Source organism: Scyliorhinus canicula, chromosome 2, assembly GCF_902713615.1.
Source record: "Scyliorhinus canicula chromosome 2, sScyCan1.1, whole genome shotgun sequence".
Taxonomy (NCBI): Eukaryota; Metazoa; Chordata; class Chondrichthyes; order Carcharhiniformes; family Scyliorhinidae; genus Scyliorhinus; species Scyliorhinus canicula.
Window position 1 is genome coordinate 262,088,555 of NC_052147.1, and position 8,286 is coordinate 262,096,840.

The window sequence follows — 8,286 nt, forward strand, 5'->3', positions numbered from 1 at the left end:
GATTCAGCCAGGTAGGCCTTGAAACATCTGAGCCAGTGTAGAAAGATTTATCTTGCCTCTGCAGCCTGCGGGTCGAGTTCTAGTCGGTCAGGTTTGAGGGCTGATCCCATAGTTGTTTCTTCGAGTTGTTTCTTCGATTTCTTCTTATCGATTTCTTCTTGTTTCCTGAGATTATTAAATTGATGTGACCATCAATTCACACGACACGTGGTTGGAAGTGAACAGTGGTTTTAATAATCTCACAACGGAGCCTGCCTGCGACGAGATGAACTGGCAGGCAGGCTCAGACTGCCAAGCTTTATACAACCAGTTGGTGGGAGGAGCCATGGACAGAGCCCAGTACAAACTCCCGTACACTCCCAGTACATCTCCCCCTAAGGGCAGAGCCGCGCAACTGCTCATGTACCGAGCTTACACATAGTACATCATATGTAATAACAGTGTGAATTACGCTACTGTGATTCACCACACTCTGCCCCCTCCAAAGGGGCGTACTCGGACCAACGGCCTCAGGACATTACCTGAGGCCCACCACCCGGAGCTCCGCCCCCAACCGGCTGAGTTCCCAACGGTGTGGGTCTCTCATGGTCTCACCTGTCTAGAACTCGGCTAAGCGGCTGCGGACTCAGTCCAGCGCCGCCACAGTCGGGGGAGGACCAATCCGCGGCCTGGAGGGACTTTATCAGGGGCTGAGAGCACTGTTAGTGGGTGTTCCGGGGCTCACGAGCTGTCCAAAGGGGGGCACTATTTCGCAGGCCAGTTCCGCGAGCGGCCAGCGCCATATTGCACGGCGCGGCTGCTGCAGGCCACCGCCGTGCGAATGAGCGGTCACGGACCTGGCAATTCTCCGGGCCTTATCGGCAGCTAGACAAAGGCGCTCTACACTGCTGGCATGCTAGCCCCCAGCTACACGGAGGATCCGTGGCCATTTCGCGCTGAATATTTGGGCTTAAAACGCCACCGTTCCCACGCCGGCGTGAGGACATAGCCTCAAAATCAGAGAATCCAGCCCATGAACTTTGAATCCTGATTTGCATTGGAACAACCAATAACCCATACCACAAGTAATAATCTTCATGCTGCTTTGTTCCTGTTTTCAGCTTCTTCTTCATTCGTTGTTCATTAGACGCCTTGGAGCTCACACCAGCACTGCCGGCAGCTACAAAATGGAGGAATCTCTCTCGCGATCAGAACGTGTGATGTCAGCATGATCTGTTCTCTGCCGCTCCAGGCAGGAAGTATCCAGCGATTTAAATCAAAAATCTGCTCTGGATCAGCATGCTGGGAGGAGGAGGAGGCAGTCTACACCGCTGGGCTCTGGGCTTGCGCATTGCTGAGGGGGCAAAGCATGCGCGGAATGGCCGTCATGCTGAAAAGCCGATCACGCCATTGGGTGATCGGGAACGCCAATGCGTGGCCCCACGATCGGGAACGCCGTGACACATGGCCCCCGACCCTTCTGACACCTGCCCGCAACCCTGGGTTTGAAAATAACTGATCTATTATCCGCTAAACATCTTGGAATGGATCAAAGCTGGGTCCCAGATGTTGTCGTGGCTCGGACAGGCTTGATATTGTATGAAGTCAAAGTTCAAGGTAAAAGACTAAAGAGTCATCCCGATCACTTGGGAAGAACGGAGACATCTAGAGAACTAGCGAGGCAGTCCGCTGCGGGTATGCCCACCAGTGATGCTGTTGTGATTGAAAGCAGCATGGAAACAAATCAGCCTGAGGGAGTGTTCCTGTGGGAACTGGAGAAGTGATCTTCACTGACTCACTTTTACAAGGTGGAAGTGAAACCCAATCCGCCCCTGATGTTGAAGCACCTCCTGTTGAGCTGTGTCATTCCAAAAGGGAGAGGAAAGGCCCTGACAGGCTGATATTATAATGGGCCATGCTAAAGAATTCCTTCATTGTGTTGCAATGTAAATAGTTTAACTTTTGTTGATATGTGTTAGTAAGGGACTTAAAGGGGATCGGGATGAGTAGCGAGCCCCTTTAAGGGGCGGTGATTTGGAGGGCCATGTGACCTGTTCAGCCAATCAGGCTGAACAGCACGAAACCTGGGGCTGAGCCCGGGCTCTCCAGTGCAGATGGGGACACCGGTAGCATCATCATCATTCTCTGCATAGTTATTCTGCAAATAAATAGTTGAGTAGTTAATCTGCTTCGTGGTCACCACGCCTTCCAATAACAAGACCTTTGTCAGAGGAAAATCTGCCCAGACATGTCATCAATGCTCTAGAACACTGTGTCTATCCATGGAGATGGTTGCTGAACTGTGCGCCCTCATTGGACATCATCTGAGAGTTCGCAGGAGACATTGTCCATACCTTCCCATGGCCGCAAAAGTCATAGTGACCTTTCACTTTCCTGCAACTGGCCCCTTCCAAGGAGCAGTGGAAGAGATTGATGGCACCTCAGTGGCTGCAGCAGACCATTGCAATTCGGAGGTGATGAATGCTCTGTTTGAGAGGACAGGAGATTACGTAGAATTCAAGACTGAAGGCAACAATCAAGAGCCAAGGGCAGTGGGGTTCGCCTCCTTCACTAGATACCTTTGGGAAGATGGGATCATTGATCGCAACCGAGTAGCCATCCAAGCACCAACTGACCAAGCAGGGATATTCTAGAATAGGAAGGGATTCCACTCCCTAAAGTTCCAGCTACTCTGCGACCAGAGCAAGCACTTTGTTAAAGTGCAGCATTTTCCTGGAAGCTGCCGAAGTGCCTTTATCCTCCTGAAACCTCTGGTCTTGCAGCTTTTTGTGGACCAGTGTGAAGTCGGAAGACAGGTCACCATTCGGACCCTTGACTGGTTGGGTTGCATCACCCAATACATTCCCTGAAGGGTCTTATAACATTCTTTTATTATGTTTCTCTGCAAAGTCCTTTGAACCATAGCCCTCTAGAGAGGTGTGGACTTTGAAGAGGGAGAGGCACTGGAATTGTATAGCTTCCTGGAGGGGGAAGTAGATGAGGAGGAAGAGGAGAATGATGGGGGGAGCAGGAGAGAGACCCCTATTGTTTTCAGGGATCCCGCCATGGCAGGCTCAGGAAGCGCAGAGCGCTGATCAGGATGGAACAAGCGCTAGGGCCATGCTGATCATCCGAGTGAATCTCAGTCTGCAGGACATTTTGAGAGGAGAATCTCCTTGATCCCAGTGAGAAGAGCATCTGCTGAGAACAAAACCTTTCAACAAACATCGTAAAGCTCCAGAGCCTCACCTGACACACCCCTACCCCAACACACCCTTTGCTTTGCCAATGCTTTTCCTTCATTCACCTGCCTTGTGCCACATGTCTGTCTTCATGCAACAGTATGTCCAGTGCTTTATCTAATAACAATCTGATTCTGTGTACAATTTAAACACCCAAGTGACCCACAAGGTGACAGTCCCTGCCCTCATGGACTCACACAAGATCCTACCACCGTGGCTGAGGATGAGGTGGAGGCGAGATAGTGGTATAGTGCCTCTAATGTCTCTGGACAAGTAATTCAAAGGTCCAGGCTAATGCTCCGGGGATGTGTGTTCAAATCCATGGCAGTTGGTAGAATTTAAATTTGTGACTATGAAATGCTTCCAATGCTTATAAATGATTCCGACCCTTTCAGATTCCAGCATCGTTTTAATCACATCACAAATTTTCCATTTAAGTATCATCATTTGATAATCTTTCAATAGGGGGGAGACACAAACATCTGCTTCAGACAAATCAATCACTATTTGTGTCCGTTGCGAAACAACATAAATTTTAGCGTGTCATGTTCTGGATATGTTGCTCAAATCTGGAGCTAGGTGTAAACTAGCACAATACTCAGGTCCTCACAGCTCTGCACCACACATTAAACAAGGTAATGAAAACTTTTGGACCATTGCCTTCTTTTGACATATCCAATCAGAGATGCTGTGGGTTATTTTAACCGCCGCAGTGAGTTTTAATTAAAACAAAGGAAATCTATATGAATGCAGTTCCAAGCCTGTCTGCTGCTCACTTGCTGCTGTTGCTGGGGGAAACCAACCAATCTCTGCTGCTCCTGAACAAGCACAAGGTATTAACGTGGACCATGTTATCTCTATGCAAGGAAGAGTATTCCCCACCCCCACCCAACATTTCCAAATTCACCAGATTCAGTCACATGCAACCAAATGTCATTGATCAGTGGCGGGATTCTCCCGTTTGCCAGCCGCGTGTTTCTCAGCCGCTCGCCGTTCACTGGCGTTGGGATTCTATCTTCCGCCCACTTGGGATTTTCTGCTGAAACCACCCCACACCGCCATGAATCCTGACAACCGGGGAATTCCGGCCTACATCCCATTCTCGATAACAAAGTCAGTGCATTCACGGGGAGGCACGGTGGTTAGTACTGCTACCTCACAGCGCCAGAGACCCGGGTTCAATTGCGGCCTTGAGTGACTGCGGAGTCTGCACGTTCTCCGTGTCTGCGTGCGTTTCCTCCGGGTGCTCCTGTTTCCTCCCACAGTCCAAAGCTGTGCAGGTTAGGTGGATTGGCTATGCTAAAATTGTCCCTTAGTGTCCAAAGATGTACTGGTCAGGTGGGGTTACGGGAATAGGACGGGCAGTGGAACTAGCTAGGGTGGGCTCTTTTGGAGAGTCAGTGGAGAGTCGATGAGCCAAATAGTCTCCCTCTGCACTGTAAAGATTCTAGGATTAATTTCAAGGCAGCAGTAAATGCTTCAGAAGACAACTGGAATGTTGTTTAATGCAAAGGAAATGGAATCTAAATGTAGGGATGTTTTGCAACAGGGTATTGGTGAGACCAAATCCGGAGTATCGTGAACAGTTTTGGTCTCCTTATTTAAGGAAGGACATAAGTGCATTAGAAGCAGTTCAGTGAAGGTTTGTTTCTCTAATTCCTGGGATGAATCAGCTATTATATGAGGAGAGGTTGGACAGGTTGAGTCCTTGAAGTTTAGGAGATTGCGAAGCGATGTTATTGAAACATGTAAGATCCTGAGGGGACTTGACAGGGTACATGCTGCGACGATGTTTCCACTTGTGGGAAAGATCAGAACTAAAGGGCACGGTTAAAAAATAAGAGGTCACACTGAAGACGGAAATGACCTTTCCTCTCAAGAGGGCGTGGGTCTGCAGAACTCTTACCCAGACAGTGATGGAGGCGGGGTCAATGACTATATTTTAAGGCAGGGGGAGTCAAAGGGTGGCGGGGGTTGGCAGGAAAGGGACATTGCGTCACAAACAGACCAACCATTATTTTATTGAAGGGCAGAGCAAGCTCGAGGGGGTAAATAGCCTATTCCTGCTACTAATTTGTATATTTGCATAAACCATGTGAGCTTTACTCCAGCTTTTGAGTCCTAAACTATCTATGTGTTGTTGCCTGCAGCACAATCCTACCAATTACCCAGACAAACCAATTCTGATAGATCACTCCTGAAAGAGAAAATGATTATGTCTTGGAGAAAATGTTGAAACAAATTTTTTAACTTGGTGAAGGTCTTCTGTGTATAACATATGTTCCTTGATTTGTTAAATATTTGAAGTGATTGCCCTTTGCTGTAACCTCGAAAACCCATTTAAATTGCTCCGCATTTCAACGATGCCATCTTGGGCAACCTGAAAGTTTAGTGTTCCTGATTGGTACTGAAGTTGCTCTGTGAAGGGCTCCAAGACAGGATTAGCAAAAACTAAATGGAGGTGATGGACTCAGGAAGGTGAAAAGCTCAGCAAAGGGGGAAGGTCCAGCGGATATTTTTGATTATGGGAGGAATGTGAAATATGGAGATTATGAAGGATGAGGGCAAATAAATGATTAAAGGAGCAGCCACCAGTGGTGAAATGTAGGAAGACGCAACACTATATATAATGTGTACGCAGACATGGGTCAGGACCGTAATGTGTGCGGATTGGCCTGGAGAAGATCGTAGAAGTTGAGAAAGGCAAGTCAATTGGGATGATGATCTTCAAAGTTGAATGTCTTACCGTATCCCTTGCAGGAGCACAGGAGGTGGCGAGGAGTCAAGTGCTAGTGTGGAGGAGGACATCAGCTTTGGCATTCTGGACGGTTCCTAATGTAGGCAACTGCAAAACCAGCAATATCATAGCTCGAGAAGTCCATGTAGGAGGAAATAAAAGTGTGAATTTCGGTGTGAGCTCCAAGTGGGGAGGGATACAGCCTGTGGCTGTAATTTGATTAATTTTTTTATCTCTTCGCTGTCTATGAAACACAGAATTAGACTTGCAGTCTTTATGGCTTTACAAATCTTTAATTTACCTTTTAAATGTGTATTCCCAACTCTAAATTACTCTGTTTTTCTGATGCATGAAGAGTTATTCCATTTTGATTGTATTTCCCTGATTCATTCCTACACATGGTCAGACATATTTTAACAGTAGCAGTTCAATCTTCAATTCAAAAGGTTGTGGGTTCAATTGCATTTGTCTATATTAAATGACATGTACCACAGATCTGTTAATTCATCCGTCAGTTTCCCTTGACTCTTGCTTACAGTTTGCCAGGCTTATTACTTTGGTACTGTCAACAAGATTTGATAATCACCCATGTCCATCTCCAAGGTATACTATTTTTGTACAATAACACAGCAAAAACTCAATGGTTCTTCTTTCCTTGTGTAAAATAGTTTGGTTTGATCATGAGCCGAGAAATAAACTGACACCCGATAAATTATGCAAATGAAAGGAAATACTGCTGTCTAATTTCTACCGATATGGTACAAAGATGGACTTCAGTTTAACACTGATAGAGGGAACAATTTATGGGCCACGTCCCAGAGGCGGGACAGGACGCAGCCGGTAGATCCCGCAAAAGGTCTCTTTCAGGTTTCCCAACGGTCGATACGCCCCACGAGACGTTGTGATTTGGATTCCCTCACAATGGGCAGGACCCAGACTTGCAGAGTTCAGTAATTATGCCGTGCCAGATCTAACCGGCTCCCACAATCTCCCAGCCACACCGAGGAGATCCCAGCTGAGCGCCGTTTAACACTGGTCCCCACAAGCATGGACCAGGCAGAACGGCACTTGGGAGGTCTCGAGGTGATCAGATGCACCAGGTGCAGGGTGGTACCCTGGGTCTGCTGATGCCACCCAGACACCTTTCCACTGCCAACCTGGCATCAAAGAACAATACAGCACAGGAACAGGCCCTACAGCCCTCCAAGCCTGCGCCAACCATGCTAGCCTTCTAAACTAAAATCTTCTACACTTCCGGGGTCCATATTCCTCTATTCCCAGACTATTCATGTATTTGTCAAGATGTCCCTTCAACATCACTATTATCCCTGCTTCCACCACCTCCTCCGGCAGCCAGTTCCAAGCACCCACTACCCTCCGTGTAAAAAAACTTGCCTCGTACATCTCCTCTAAACCTTGCCGCTCGCACCTTAAACCTATGCCCCCAGTAATTGATCCCTCTACCCTGGGAAAAAGTCTCTGTCAATCCACTCTGTCTATGCCCCTCATAATTTTGTAGACCTCTATCAGGTCGCCCCTCAACCTCCGTCGTTCCAGTGAGAACAAACCGAGTTTAATCAACCTCTCCTCATAGCTAATGCCCTCCATACCAGGCAATATCCTGGTACATCTCTTCTGCACCCTCTCTAAGGCCTCCACATCCTCCTGGTAGTGTGGCGACCAGAATTGAACACTATACTCCAAGTGTGGCCGAACTAAGGTTCTATACAGCTGCAACATGACTTGCCAATTTTTATACTCAACGCCCCGGCCAATGAAAGCAAGCATGCTGTATGCCTTCTTGACTACCTTCTCCACCTCTGTTGCCCTTTTCAGTGACCTGTGGACCTGTACACCAAGATCTCTCTAACTGTCAATGCTCTTGAGGGTTCTGCCATTCACTGTATATTCCCTATCTGTATTAGATCTTCCAAAATGCATTATCTAAATCAGGTGCCAGCCTGGTGCTGCCAGGGTGCCTGAATGACACTGGCGGGGCACTACCAGGTTGCCAGTCCCAAGGCACCAAGCTAGCATTTACCAATGCCAGGGGTCGAGCCCAGGGCTGCCCTGCCTGTATGAGGTGGGGTGCGGGGGGAGGGGTGCTCAAGAACCTATTACAGATGAGTTGGGGCATTGGAGATGGAGCAGAGTCAGAGGTGGAGGGATCGGGTCGCCAAGGAACCCGCTAAACCCACCCTAAACGGGACACTTTTCATTAAATCACACCCAGAATCTTTTGCCCCACAGATATCATTGGAAAATGAAAAGTAGATTCAAAAGCAACAGGAAGGACTTCTTTACTCGCAGAGTGCGAACCCTTCAGAA